Genomic DNA, 16,444 nt, shown 5'->3' on the forward strand with positions numbered 1-16,444 from the left:
AAAAAAAAAAAAATTTACTTTTGGGAAAATAAAGTTTACATGACGTCACTGGACCCCCTGAACATTTCCTAAACTTTGAGCCTTATCCAGACACAGTTTTGGCCTTTCTATGGCCTCCTTCCCTTCCTCAAAAATAAAAAAATAGACAGAGAGAGAGAGAGAGAGATTTGGAATAAAAATTGCCCAAGATGGCGAAACGCTTGTTGTTTAGAGGGCAGGAAAAAAAAATGGAGGATATTGTAATATACACAAAGGGATAAATTTCAACAACTCGGCCAAGGACTGCAGCTGCTTCTCTCTTTATAAGGAAGCAACACACAAAAGATAAATACAGAGGGAGAGAGAAAAGAAAAGACAATCTCTCAAACAGCAGGGCCAGCTCTGACTCTTCAAACACTTCCTTTTCCAAATCCCAATTCTGGGGTTCGTGGAACTACTTTAAGGGGAGGGGAACCGAAAAAGCAAAAGGGGGGAGGGGAGGGACAAGAAGATTACAAGAGGGAAGCAGAAGAGTTTAGAGCTGACGGCTGTTCCTGGGGAAGAACTGCTAGATGAGACCGATTCACAAACATTACTGTAGGGAAAGCAAAGCTTCTCAAACCTTCTGCGTTCTGACACAGACCTTCCCAGGTATCCAGATCTTCTCCCAATCCCACCAGCCCCACCCCCCACCTCCACCCCCCACTTATTTTCAGGAAACTCCAGACCCTCAAGCTACATAGGGAGAGAAATGAGGCCCGAATTGGGGGGTGGGATGGGGGGCAGCCGCAACTAATCAGTCCAGGAGGGAAGAAGGGGCGGAGGCAAAAAAGGGCAGCAGTAGGCGGACTGGGGGGGGGGGGGGTAATCTTGAAACTACCCCGGAGGGGAGTAGGGCAGGCGGTGGATATTCCGGGGTAGGAACCGCGATCGCAGCGCTGCCAGAGGTTGTTTTTTAAGAAGCAAAACTGTTGGCGGAGACGTGAGCGCTGGAAGTCGAAGGGGAGGAGGAAGGAGACGCGAAGCCTGGGCGGCCGAGGAGGGCTGCCGGCACAAAGGAGGCGGACTCGCGGCGGCTGCGTCTGCCCCGGCCCGGGGAGCGCGGCCCACGGCCCTAAGAGCCCGAAGTCCCGCTCTGGCAGCTAGAAATAAAGTTTACATTCTCCTGAGACCGCACCCCCAGCCTCCCACCCAGGACCGCACATCTCTGCGTCCTCCTCCCCCAAACTCCACTCGGAACTCTGAGAATCACCCCAGCCTTCCAGCCAGCACAACAAAGAGACACACCGACCGGCGAGGGTAAACAGCGGCGGCAGGGAGCAGGGCGGGCAGGGCGAGTGTCTCCAGATAAGCAACTCCGGAGTCCTCCCTGCTTGCAGGAGCGTAGTTTCTCGTTTTCTGTTTTTACCGGCTTCAAAACATTTGGAATTTTCAAGCTTCACCCGTACCCTTCACACCCGAAGATTTTTAACTCACCTTTACTTTCGAACTGAGAGTTGCGGTGGATGGGATTTTTCCTTCCCCAGATGGTTGAAGGTTAAGGTTTTTGGAATCCCCACCACCTCCTTATTTCTGTTATAATTTCTGCAAGAAAAGTATAAAGAGAGTTGGAGTGGAGGTGAGATTGGTGATCAGGAAAGCCCTTGACTCCCTCCTTCTCCGTCTTCCGCCTCTCTCTCTCTGATTAGTTCCTATCCAGCAGCAGATTGAAGCAGGAGATGATTCTTCTCAAGGTTTGTTCAGCAGCTTCACTTCTAGGCGAAGGCTTCATGAACCAAGTGACGTCAACCAACAAGGCTTCTCTCTCTCTCTCCTCTCTCTAACAATGAAAGTTGCTGTTAACAAGGGAAAAAAGAGAGAGAATTGTTTATACCATTTCAGTTCCAATAATAAATGACCTATCAGCTCCTAAAGGAGCCAAGGGAGGGAGGGGGTTGCTGCTTCTTTCCAAGAATACTGTAGCTTCGAGTTTGCATGGTTCCTTGTCCCAGGAAAAAGTTAAGAAACTTAAATGTTTTGTTTTGCTTTTAAAAGCAGACAGGACAGAAAACGGGATTGAACATTTATTTTTAAAAAACTGATTAATAGATGGCATAGCTTAACCATCTCCACCTAAACTTTTTATATTCGCAAATTCAGAATTCTGTTGAAGTCTACAAAACCAACTAAATTAATATGCCTATAATTTGTAGATGTTAGGATTCAAAAACCAAGATGCAAAATGGTACCATGGTAAAATGCTACTACCTTTACATCGGCGAGTTAAAACTGGCTGTGATGTTTATGCACTGAGTTAAAATAAAATTTACATGAAAGATGTTAAAGTAGTAAATTGTTTTAAAGATTCGTACGAACTATAAACAGTAATCTCAATCTTTTTTTTCCAGTTTCTTAGAACTTAAAAAAAAAAAAGATAGCTAACTGTAGAATTAAACACCTTTTTGAAAATCAGATTATGAGTAAAACTTGATAGCTCATTTACTCCATTCTCTTAAATATACACCCGATGTACTATTGGTCTGATCCCCACAATCTCTTCCAACTTTGTTTTTAACCTTCCACTCCCCCCACAGTTCCCACATCCTGCAACCAATCAAGTTAAACTAAAGGTAGTGTACCCTATTTATTCCCTCCCACATCCCACTCCACAGCTTCCTAAAATGATTTATTAAAGGGGGGGAAAAAGCTTACTCATGATAACACTTTATTACCCATGAAGATATGTTTAAAAAAAAAACTTCACTCATTGAGGTAGTGTTTTCTCTTAACACATTAAAATCTCAAAGTTGATAGAATTACAAATTGCATAATTTAATTTTCAGGATGAAGAACAAGTAAAAATTAAGCCACCAGAGAATAATTTGACCATGCACACATATTTTATACATACATATGATGATAAATGTATCTTAAAAGATGCTATTGTTTTATGTTTTCTCCTCAACCACTGGCTGTGATTTTAATTGTGCTGGAGGATCTTCATTAGTATTAACACATGGGGAGATTTCACAAAGCTGCTTCATTAGGAAAAAAAAAAAAAGCTGGCAGACTAGGTCTTTTTGCATGCACTGAGAATGTCAGCCTTACCTCGGTCATTTGTAACATAATAAGTGCAAGTACAATGATTGCAATGCAGGAGCTCTGGGGGAAGGGCAGAAATACTGCCTGTCTAATAGGGATATCTGAGAAGAAGCCTGCTCATTACATAGTAAAATGTATGCTAAAAATTAGTGAAGATGATGTCTCAGGAGACTGATGCTAAATAAATTAATGTGCTGATATGTTTTTAATTATTATTTTTGTAGTAGTTTATTTCATTCTCAGGATTCACATTGAGCAGCAAAGCTGTGCTACACTTATTGATTTTTTTCCCCTGCCACATTCCCGGAATACAGATTTTAATCATTTCACTACACCACACTCAGTAATTTCATTAAAAACTGGAATCTTCCATCCCCCCAAAAGCATTTAATTTCAATGACACACAATTTCTCTTTTAGCAGCAAACTGTCTCTACAGTAAAAGCTGGCCTAAGGTTCAAATGCATAATTTAATCCTGAGTTTTCCATGCTCTGCATTCCTTTCAAGCTATAATTTGAGTAACTACCTAATAACTGTAATAAGGATAATAATTTCCTTATAATATATTATTAACTCATATTTAATTAACTCAGAGGCCAAGCTCTATACATGTATGATTGGGTCAACAGTTCTACAATCTCAAAATTTATTAATAATGTTCCAGAAGAAAATAGATTAAATATAAGTAGGAATGCTAACATTAGACTTCCATCCCAAGTCATGTAAAAATGTTCCTGTATTATTCTATAATAGTGGTTATTACTCAAATAATATTTTTAAATATCTGGAAGTAAACAGTGGAATACAGTGATATTTCTGCACATAAATAAAAGTATTATAAAATTATGTTTCCTTTCTGTCCTACTGGGGATTGAACCCAGGGCCTAGACAAGTGCTCTACCACTGAGCAACTTCCCCAGCCCTGTTTTGAAACTGAGACATGGTTTCACTAAATTACTGGTACTGGTCTCTGACTTGCTATCCTATCCTCCTGCATTCAGCCTCCCAAGGCACACAACCATACCTGGCTATAATATTAATATTTTATTATTAAGTATCAGTAATGAATATTGCTGATACTTGCTCTAATCATAAACATTATTGCTGAAAATATTTAATTTTGAAAGAATAAAACAGGACCGATTGCAAAGCACCTTAATTTGAATTCTCTTTACATATTTCTCTTGAAAGTGGCATACTAAACATGTATAACTTAAGAATTTTTCTTTTATTTTGTTTAAATATCTCATAAAAATATGGTTTGATTTTTTTTGTTCCAATAATATTTTTTAACATATTGGCTTATACTTTCTCTCCTCTCTCTGCTCTCTTTCTCTCTTCTGTCTGCTCTCTGCCTCTCCTGTTCTTCCCCTTCAAACAGCCCCCCAATAAATCTCTTGGTGGAAAAAAATAAAAATATTGGCTTATAGTTGACACATTGGTTTTCCAAACAATGGGTTTTGTCAGATATGTAATTTCTATTGCCAATTTTTAGAAAAGAAACTGTGAGTGAAAAATTTGTAGTAAAATTCATTAAATTGTGGAAATATGCCTAATAACCATAAAAATAGAAATGGTAAATATATAATGAAAGTGATTAGCTACTATATAAGAATTTTTATTATGTCTTTTAGTACTATAGTTCAAAATTTTTTATAAATATATATATATATATATATATATATATATATATATATATATATATATAAATTGAAGCCACCTACATCACAAAGTTGTCTTTTTCTTGATTAAATGATAAAATGCCTACTAACAAAATAAATCTTGTCATTATGAAAAAAGTTGGAATGAAAATGATGGTGAAGGGGCTGCAGCTGTGGCTCAGCAGTAGAGTGCTCACATAGCACGTGTGAGGTGCTAGGATCAATCCTCAGCATAATATAAAAATAAATAAAGATATTGTGTCCAACTACAACGAAAAAAAAAATTTTTAAATGATGGTGAAGAACTATATTATGAATGTGCACCATTGGCTCTTAATGTCTTTTTAAGACATTTGAAAACTATTTTTATTATCATTAAGGGCACTTTGTATAATTAGAGTTTTGGAGATTTTTCTTTTTAGTTGCAGGTGTAGATAATATCATCATTTTATTTACTTATTTTATGTGGTGCTGAGGATTAAATCCAGAATCTCACACGTTAGGCAAGCGCTCTCCCACTGCGCTACAACCCCAGCCTATGGAGATATTTTTGATGACATTCTCAAAGGTGAAATAAAGTTAGATGGAAATCAATAATTAACAAAATAGTTGGTAAATGAAAAATGCACAGATATCTAAAATTCATATGTGAACTTCTAAATTCAGTAATTCAATAATAAAAGCTATGATTTTATATTAAAATAACTTCAAAAATAATTTGGTGTTATTTGGTAATTCAAATATATTAATTAATAATTTAATCAATACTTTTAAGATTAATTTTAAAAAACAATAGTATACTAAAAATTTTAAACTAGATTACTCCAAATATTTTATATCCTCTTACTTATACTTAAATTGGTTTTTTAAAATATAATTTCTTCTCTTTTTTCATATTATCATACTTGATCATTTCAGAAATTAGACTATAATCAGAGAATTGAAGAGAAAAATCAGAGTAAATAATTACTATGGTTATAAAATAATTTGGCTCCCATAGCACTTCTATCAAAATCATCTAAATCAGCACATTAAATCATGTACAGAATTGTGAAAGAACTTAATGATCAAGCAGATCTTTTCTAATTTCAGTAATAATTCTATACTTATATATATGATATATACTTTTATCTCCCACATAATTATGCCACTACTATAGACTAAATTGTTGCACTTTCTTCTCTAAAGCAGCATCTGTTTTTAGGAACAACATAGATAAGAGAGAGAGATGGTTAGATACCTAATTCATTACCAAGGAAATTGTTAATGGTTCCTCAAAGAATAAGTATTTGCCACACACAAAAGAATGTCTAGGGCAGCTGACTGCAAACAAAAACAAATGACAGATCTTAATAGTATAACAAGCTGGCCACTGTCATATCTTATTTCTGTTTCAATCACTACAGACTAATGAAGCTTTGTTTTCATTCACTAAACAAACATCTGAATGCTTACTATATGCTATGTACTGTGCTAGAGGCTGGAAAAACATAAAAAACTCACTTTCTGGTTGCTATTGAAAGTGTGAAAAATCCTAGGAGATTAGAGAACAATATAAATCACATTATACAGACACTTGTGAGAATAAAGATGGGGCAACCAATTCTGACTAGGAGACTAAAAGAGGCTTTATGAAAGAGATGTCATTTGAACTGCACCTCAAATAGAGCACTTACCAGCAAAGATGTTTGGGGTGGGGCAGAGGGAAGAAAAGTACCCTAAGAGGAAGAAACCCTAAGTGTAAATGTACAGAGTAACTAGGCCTGGTGTCCCATACATTAGTGAGAAATTGAGTATAACAGGAGTATTTAATGGAGGGTTGAGGGGAAGACATACTGTCATGACAAGAATGAAGACCATTAAAGAAGGATGGGACCTATGAGTAAAAGGCCTAATGTGCCATGGTAAGGTGGTTGAATTTATACTGAAAGCCAACAAAGGTTAGCAAAGGAGTAATATGACCAACCTTGATTTAAGGGAAATAACAACAATAGGCAGTGCAAATCATAGACTGTAGTATCAAGAGATTGTTCAATAGTCCTTTAAAAAGATGGTACAAGACTATGGCATTGGAGATTTAGAGCCAGATATTATTAAGTAAAAATTCAACCTGGTGACTAACTAAAAACAGAGAGAGTAAAGAGTGAAGGAGGAATAGAGGGATTTCTACCTTAAGGAACTGGACAAGAGCTGAAGTCATCAACTATAGTCTAGAATATGTAAAGAAAACCAAATCATAAATTAGTCTAGAATTAGAATATAACACTGTGTTCAACAGGACTTTTTAAAAATGGGATTATCAAGAAGGCCCAGTGGTACACACCTATAAACCCGGCTAAGCTTCTGCAGGCTAAGGTAGGAGAATCCCAAGTTTTTTGTTTCTTCTTTCCCTCCCTCCCTCCCTCCCTTTTAAAGGTGCCTCTGATGAACCTTTCTGTTCAAGAACACTGCCATGAGCAAAATTGATTATAAAATTTATTGGGAAAATAAAACAAGCACAGAAAGTCTTGAAAAAGAAGAGTTGGGGGGGCAATCATATCAGATATTAAATTGTGAAACCTTTAAATGTCACTTTTTACAGTAGGCACCTAAGTAAAACACCAATACAAGATAAAAAAAAACTGAGGTGTTTATGGAAGTTTAACATAGATTAAAATGTATCTCAAAGCACTAAGAAAGAGATGAACTTTTTAATAAGTGGTGTTCAGACAGCTGAGTATTCCCAAAGAAAAAGATAAATTTGGATCTGAATTTCAAAAAGATCTTTTTGAATGAATTTCAAAAAGATCAAATATTTAAATATAAAAAAATTGCACCATATGAGAAATAGAAGAAATTGTGGGAGATTCATCAATAATTAGAAAATGGGGAAAACCTTCCTTACAACACTCAAAATCAGATATAATAAATCCAAGTATTAGTAAATCTCACTACATGAAATAAAAGATTCTTATGGTTAAAAAAATAAGCAAATAAAAAACACCACAAGCAAAATATAAACACAAATATCAAATTATGAAAAAAAAAACTTGACACATGAGACAATTTAATAATCTTATGTATAAAAAGTATGTGAAACTAGAGAAACAAAGATCAACTTGATACCAAATTGGCATGAGATATAAACATATTAACAGAAAGAATACAAGTAAATGCCCCTTTAAATTAAAACATTCATAACCTTACTCACAATAAGAAAAATTCAGTATAAGGATCACTCAGATATTATTTGTCACCCATCAGATTGGCAAAAACCCAAAAGTTACAACACAGCCTATTAGTGAAGCTCTTGTGGAGAAAAAGCTTCCTTCAACCTTTTTTTCTTTATTCTTTTTTTTTGTTGTTGTTGTTTTGTTTTGTTGTTGTTGCTGGAGTACACAAAGGAAAACCCTAAAATGGCAGAATAAAGCAGTATCTAACAAAGTTATACATGTATTTATTTTGAAGTTGGAAATCTCATTTTAAAAATCTTACCAGCACTGACAAAAAATATGAAAATAGGTATTTAGGAAGCTATTCATTGAAGCACTGTTATAGAGAAGAAAAAAAAAAAAGCCTAGAAATAAGCCAAATGTCCATCCTAGAGTAATGGTTGAATTATTCAGAGTGTATCTACATAGTAAAGTACTACACAATTTTTAAGAAAGAATATAGGATGTATATGTATTATGAAGTACTAAATGGTGAAATCCAGAAAACACTGCTAAGTGAAAAGAACTGGAGAAAACTCATATATAATATGCCACCACCATTAATCTATATATTTACCTATCTTTTAAATGAAAGGATAAATTAAAACCTTCAAAAATATGGTTATCCATAAGGAGAAAAAAAGAACAGGATAGCAAAACTTAAGAATAATATGTGTATTTATTGTCAAATCTTCTTAGTAGATATGATTTGGGAACTATAAAATAATTTCATTAGAATGAATAATAATATAATAGCTTATATTAATGAGCTATTAATAATAATAGCTTATATTATTATAAAACAAAATCATGGTTAAAAGTTACAACAAAATCTGATAAAAATTAAACCTAAAGGAAATTAACTTAATTGTATATAGAATTGGTGGCAAAACCACACAAAAAAAGAAATATTCCAAATGACTTTAAAATATAATAATTAGGCCTGGTTGTGGTGGCATATGCCTATAATCCTGTGGACTAAGGAGGCCGAGGCAGGAGGATCCCAAGTTCAAGGTCATCCTCAGCAATTTAACAAGACCCTATCCCCAAATTAAAGGACTTGGGGGTTGGGGTTGTGGCTCAGTGGTAAAGCACTTGTCTAGCACGTGTGAGGCACTGGGTTCAATTCTCAGCACCACATATAAATAAACAAATGAAATAAAGGTCCACCAACATAAAAAATATATTTTTTAAAAAAATAAAAGGACTGGGGGCTGAGGTTGTGGCTCAGTGGTAGAGTGCTCGCCTACCATGCATGAGGCACTAGGTTCGATCCCCAGCACCACATAAATGTAAAATAAAGATATTGTGCCCACCTAACACTAAAAAATAAATATTAAAAAAATAAAATAAAGGACTGGGAATATAGTTCAGTGGGAAAGGGCCCCTGGGTTCAATCCCCAATATCAAATAAATAAAATAAATAAATAACAATAATTGGGGCTGGGGTTTAGCTGAGTGGTAAAACGTGCTTGCAGGTGTAAGGCCTTAGTTTCAATCCTCAGTACCCAAACACACACACACACTACACACACACACACACACACACACAAATTTAACAGTATATTCCTCAAAATGTACCCTCAAAAAGAATTTCCGACAACAACTAAAGAGCAACTTAAACTATTGTTGGTAACCATATTTTTGTGCTATTATTGGTGGTGGTGGGGTAATATTGTTGCATGCATAGTCCGAGAAGAAGCAAATGAATAAGCTGGTGTTTGGGTGAAATTAATTATGTGGGATGAAAGAGAAAAATCAATGAGTTACATAAACAGCATGTGACCCAAAAATACCTGTATCAGAATAAACCGATTACATAGTTTATATTTTTAAGTGTGTATTTCTTAGGTCTGCTCCCTGTATATGCCTAGAAAAAGGGACCAGCAAAGTAGCATAAAGCACTGAGTATCTATAGTACCCAGATTACAGTCTCTAAATACCTTTTGCCGGTGAAAATAATTCCTTGAATGTTACTGATTCCAAGTTTGGGAAAAGAAATATTCAAGATGAACTTGGAAAACCCTGACATACCATTAAGCATGAAAACTATGAAAGATTATTGGTGTCATATCCAAAGGATTCTAGGAGCCAATATGAAGAGGACAACATAAAGTGGTTCCCATTGCCAAAGATGAGAAAATTTGAACATAGTTAAGAATAACTGCAATAAATGAAACATAACAACCTTTTTTAAAGAACTATGAGTTAATTGTATTTTTTTCTTTTTTATTAGAGCATTATAATTATACAGAGCATTTAGGTTCATTCTGACAAAATCATATATGCAAGGAATTTGATTTCAACTCCCATTCCTCATCTCCTTTTCCTCCCTTCCTTTCTCCCCCTATTAACCTCCTTTCTTTTACATATAAATAAAGGTAAAATTTCCTTTGGTACTTTTATAGACAAATATAACATGATTTTGTTAAATTGACTCCATATTTCTTCCTCTTTTGCCTTCCTTCCTCCCTCATCTCATTCATCTTCTACTCCACTGATCTTGCCTGTATCTTTATAATATCCAAAACCCTCTCTAATGGCCTTCTTTCCCTTATTTTACTCTAGCTTCCATTATATGAGAGAAAACATTTGACCTTTAATTTTCTGAGTCTGGCTTATTTTATTTAGCACGATTTTATCCATTTCTAACCATTTACCAGCAAATGCCATTATTTCATGCTTCTTTATGGCTGATTAAACTCCCATGTGTATATATATACCATATTTTCTTGATCCATTCATTTATTGCTGGGCATCTGAGTTGATCCCATAAGTTGGCTATAATAAACTGTGTTGCTATAAACACTGAAGTGGCTATATCACTATAGTATGCTGATTTTAGATCTTTTGTATACAGATGACTGGAGTAGCTGGGTTATAGGGTGTTCCATTCATAGTCTTTTGAGGAGTGTCCACATTGCTTTCTAGAATGGTTGTACTCTCATTGGCCAGAGATGAGAAAATTGGAACATGGTTAAAAATAACTGTAATTAAGTGAAACGTACAATTTTTTATTTATTGATTTTTAGTTATGCATGACAGTAGAATGCATTCTGATACAATTACACAAGCATGAAATATATCTTATTCTAGTTAGGACCCCATTCTTGTGGATGTACTTGATGGTGGGATTCATTGTGATGAAACAACAATTTTAAAAGCTCATTGTTCACTTTTGAATGATGCTGGGGAACCAACTCATTGTTTTGTTTGCAGTGCTGGCTATCTAATCTAGAGCCTTGAACATGCTGGTGAGGGCTCTACCACTAAGCACATCCCTAGCCTCAACTAATTTTGAAAACTACAAAATAAGGAAATGTTGATAAAAAGTCTAATTTGAAATTGTGTATATAAATACATATGCATGTGTATATGTATATTATATAAGCATACATATATGTGTGTATACATATAAACCTTATATTTATTTATACATATAGATTATATAGATTTCAACATAGTTTTTATTTTTAAGTTTAAAAACATCATCGATAGGGGCTGGGGTTGTAGCTCAGTGGTGGAGTGCTTGCCTTGTACATGCAAGGCATTGTGTTTGATACTCAGCACCACATAAAAATAAATAAAATAAAGATAATGTGTCTATAACTAAAACAAAAAATATTAAGAAAAAAAAACATTTGGGACTGGGGTTGTAACTCAGTGGTAGAGTGCTTGCCTTGCATGAGTGAAGCCCTGGGTTCGATCCCCAGCACCACATAAAAAATAAATAAATAAAAATAAAGATATTGTGTCCATCAACAACTAAAAAATATTAAAAAAATATATCTGGCTGGGGTTGTGGCTCAGTAGCAGAGTGCTTGCCTCCTTCATGTGAGTCACTGGGTTCAATACTCAGCACCACATAAAAATAAATAAATAAAAATAAAGATATTGTGTCCATTTACAACTAAAAAAAATTTAAAAAAAAGATGGCGGAAAAAACCTAAATACAACAAGAAGAAAAATTGTACTTATGTACAGATAATATGGGAGTTAATATAGAAAACCCTATGGAAGCTACAGAGAAATTAGGAGGCTGAAACAGGGGGATCCTGAATTCAAAGAACATCAGTAAATTTAGCAAGATTTCAAATCAAGCCAATATAAATAAATAAAGATATTTTGTCCATGTATAACTAAAATTATCTAATAAAAAATCATTGATGAAGGAAAAATATCACCAGGCTGCACTAATAGTTATGGGTAAAGTTGAATACAATTTATCTGTGAGTATGGGGGCAGCAAAACAAAGCAGGAGGGCTGGGGATATAGCTCAGGTGGTAGAGTGCTTGCCTTGCATGCACAAGGGCCTGGATTCAATCCCCAGCACCACTGAAAAAACAAAAAAGGAATGTGATAACATTCTCCTTATCTGGTAAAAATGAAGCTTCATTGATATAAACTTTTTTAAAAATTGAGTAATATATAAGAAAGAGTGTTTGAAGTAATTTTACAGTAGATACATAAACTTCATATGTATGGTCTTTTCCAAAGCAATCACTCATGAAAGTCAAGGTCAAGGAAATCAAATGTTAAATTTTCAGGAATTTTACAAGATGGCTGTCATTACTTTAAAAATAAACATTTTAAAACTTAAAGTATATTAAAAACAAATCCTCAGAACTTATCACTTCTTATTTTACTCCCCTATTATCTATTCACATGAGATTATTTATGTCCATTGCAGTACAGCCAAGGGAAAAAAAAAACCAAACTATACAGTGATGTGCTACTGCCTGATTCTACCCAACTCTGTGTTCAGTGATGTCATGTAGGTAGCTTGAAATGAGCCATGGTAGCGATATTTACACTATGGAAATGTTTACAAGTCACCATTTAAATTAATGTTTTGTTGGTAGTCTAGACTTAAGAAAGAAATGAGAAAAAAATATAAATGATGTAAGCTGAAGTCACACTGTAAATAGAACAAAAAATGGAAAAATAATCTCATTTTGAAAATTATTAACAATTTAACAAGAAGTTGTTCACATCATTGATAAAAAAGTGGAGTTCTAACAATATGCCTTTGTTGTCTCACTTTCACCCTATCCATTTATGTAAATAAAAATATCAATGAACATTCATATCAGAACTACTCTCACTCAAAAACTGCAACCACAGATTGCCTATTGCTAGTGCTACAGACAAAAGAGCTTAGTAAAAATCAACTATTTTTTATTTTTTATTCTGAGACAGGCTCTCACTAAGTTGCTAGGGCCTTGCTAAACTGTTGAGGCTGGCCTCAAACTTGCAGTCTTCCTGCCATAGCTTCCCAAGTTACTGGGATTATAGGTGTCTGCTACTATGTCTGGCAGAAACGGTATTTTTTAAGATTCATGAAAAAGAATGTTATCATCTCATATCTGATTTCAAAATTCCACATAACTATCTTCCCTCTTGACAGCCAGCATGTTGTGAGTCACACATCAGAGTTTTATATTCACTGCCCATTTATTTTCACAGCATTCTAAAAAAATATACACCATTCCATTTTGAGTACAACTGTCATTACTTCTTTAATGAGTGAGTCAAGATTAGAGTTCCAGTGCAATCTATTTAATGTGATGTTTGTTCTTCCTTGTCCTGTAGTTGGTGCTCCATCAGTAATACTCCCCTGGCCACACAACATTTTCAGAAAACTTTTAAGACTCATATAACCATCACAAACCAATTTTTAAAAATCTTTTCTCTTTTTTTTGCATGGATTTTCAATTATTCAAAATGCATAAGAGGTTGGGGATGCAGCTTAGTGACAGAACATGTACTTAAATGTGCAAGACCCTGGGTTCGATCCCCAGCACCACCAAAACAAAACCTAACCAGAACAAGACATTATCAAGCGCTTCTCACCCTTGTTTGAAATGCATATAGACTTCCCAAAGCTTTACAACAAGTGTAAAACTATCTATCAGCATCCACACATGAAATAACACTTTAATATTGTTTGTCATTAGTATTATAATTTCCAAAAGTATCAAGTGCTAAAGGAATTTTGCCAGCTCAATCTGCCTTCACAATAGACATGAATATTTCTTATTTTGCTGGTTTAATAAACTTGGAAACCATGTGGTTTCTACTTCAAATACAATACCAAATAATACTTTCTTAGCTTTAGTGTATTCCATATCTTTGGAGGGACAAATAATGTAAAGCATTATTTTTGTGCTTATTCTGGAAAAGCTTCTATAGCAGCTTAAAAAGCCACTGAGTTTTTTTGTTTGTTTGTTTGTTTTTTTGTGGTGCTGGGGATTGAACCCAGGGCCTTGTGCATGTGAGGCAAGCGCTTTACCAACTGAGCTATATCCCCAATCCTACTGAATTTTATTTGAAAGGGAACCAGTGACTTTAAAATATTGCTGGCCTAAATTAATTCAAATTCTTTTTTATAACGTGTCTCCCCCTCTAGATATTCAAAGAGAGGCAATCCAAAGACATAAAAATTATCTTTTAAGAAGCAGAACAAATGACAAGAATTCATCTGGCAATAAGATAATAAAAGCTGGATTTTTAAAAATGGCAAAGCAAAATGACCACATTCTGAGCAAGTTAGCATGTTCAAAGTAAAGTGGAAGGACAATTGAGCTGGCACTTTGGGGCAAGCTTTATATGGAGCAGATTTTCTGGTAAGTTCACCCTACTCCAGGGAGGGTATATATCTTTATTTCATAGGTTGGTGACCTTGGAATTTAGATCATTCCCTCAATTCAGGAGTCCACAGGCCTCTGCTTCTGCCAAGAAATCAGCCCTTAATCTTTTACTTTCCCAATAACTGTTTCTACTTTCACATATTAAGAAAAATAAAAATGTAAGGAAACACCACTATTTCGAGTATATTAATGATGAATATCAAGGTCACAGCTTTTGAGGAGTACATACATCAGCAAATTTTCTCTCTCCTTCCTTGGCTGTTATCTTTGAAATTTATAAGACTGTACTTAGTTTTCCAGTTTTTCTGCTTTTGTGCAGCTGGGGATAGAACTTAGGACTTCAAGCAAGCTAGACAAGTGCTCTATCACTAAGCTATACCCTCAGTTCTTCTACTTAAGTTTCTTATTTTTAGCTGCTGCTGTTGAATATTTTGTATTTCTTTTTTTTTCTGGTCTTGCTGTTCTTTTTTTAATATTTATTTTTTAATTGTAGGTAAACACAATACCTTTATTTTATTTTTTTGTGGTGCTGAGGATCGAACCCAGTGCTTCACGCACGGTAGGCAAGCGCTCTACCTTTGAGCCACAACCCCAGCCCTGGTCTTGCTGTTCTTAACTTCTTTTTTCTTTTTAGATTGTCATAGTTAATATCATTATGTATCAAAGGAGGAAAATTCTGTAGCTTTTCCTACCATCTTAACACAGAAGAGTCTCTTAATTAAAAACACGTTTAATTGAGCTGGGTTTGTGGGTACACACCAGTAATCCCAGGTACTTTCAAGGCTAAAGCAGAAAGATCACAAATTTGCAGCCAACCTGGGCAACTTAGCAATATCTTGTGTCGCAAAATATAAATTTTTTTAAAAAGCTGGTGTTGTGGGGGGGACGGGTAGTCCAGTGGTAGAGCACTTGCCTTGCATGTGGAAGGGCCTGGGTTCAATCCCAAGTAACACATGCAAACCCACAGAGCTTGATTGAAAGCATGTTAATTACTTTTTAGGTGATAATGACAAATAATAAATCTAATAATCTAGAGATTTTTTTTTTGTCTCTAAGATCTGGGCTGGGGATATAGCTCAGTGGTAGAGTGCTTCCTTGGCATGCATGAGGCCCTGGATTCAATCCCTAGCATCATAATAAAAATTAATTTAAAAAAACCAAAACCCTTTATGTATTACAATACCACACCAATGTCCTTTATTTCATTTATTTATTTTTGCAGAAATACATACTGAGCACCTGCTGATTAACAGGTATACTTGTAGATACTAGGGATGAAACAGTGAAAAACAATAAATAACTGTCCTAATAGGGAATAAGCAAACAAGCAACCATATTGTATATATTGGAGTCAGCAAACATTTTCTGTAAAATAGAGTGAAGATTTTTTTTTGTGGCCTATTCATATTCATTGCAACTACTCAAAGTTGTCATTAGTGTGAGAAAGCAGCAATATAAAACATTTTAAAAAGTGGGCATATCTGAATTCCAGTAAAATTTTACAAAAATAGGTTATAGATCAGATTTGGCCCACTGGCCACAGTTTTCACACTCCTGTTATATATGATTGTAACAAATATTACACAGGGAAGTAGTTAAATTCAAATGTACAAGAAGTTCTACAGATAGTGAATAAGAACCTCACTGGCAAGTTTACATTTGAGCAAAGACTTATAAAAGGGTGAAAAAAAATAGGAACATAGACACATGGTGCAAGACCTTCCAGGAAGATGAAATAAGATGCACAAAGGTTTTGCAACAGGAGCATATTTAGTTTGTTCAAGGAACAGTAAATAACCTGATGTGGTCAAGATGAACATCAATAAAGGAGTCAGTGCCACAGAGAGTGCCAGATTCTGTAGGGATTTATAGACCATTATAA

At 34.9% G+C, this 16,444-nt stretch overlaps 1 protein-coding gene across 20 annotated transcripts in view; it reads right to left on the bottom strand.

Moving 5' to 3' along the window:
* Baz2b (bromodomain adjacent to zinc finger domain 2B) overlaps positions 1 to 16,444 on the bottom strand; it is a 361,835-nt gene that overhangs the window by 287,850 nt on the left and 57,541 nt on the right. For all 20 annotated transcript variants that reach the window (XM_058584941.1, XM_046462280.2, XM_046462283.2 and 17 more), the window contains one exon: positions 1,456 to 1,814. The gene's annotated coding sequence lies outside the window, so the exon portion shown is untranslated. The remainder of the gene's footprint in view (positions 1 to 1,455; positions 1,815 to 16,444) is intronic.

This window comes from Marmota monax, unplaced genomic scaffold, assembly GCF_021218885.2.
Source record: "Marmota monax isolate L192 unplaced genomic scaffold, Marmota_monax_Labrador192_F-V1.1 WCK01_AAM20220418_F8-fsc00129, whole genome shotgun sequence".
Taxonomy (NCBI): domain Eukaryota; kingdom Metazoa; phylum Chordata; class Mammalia; order Rodentia; family Sciuridae; genus Marmota; species Marmota monax.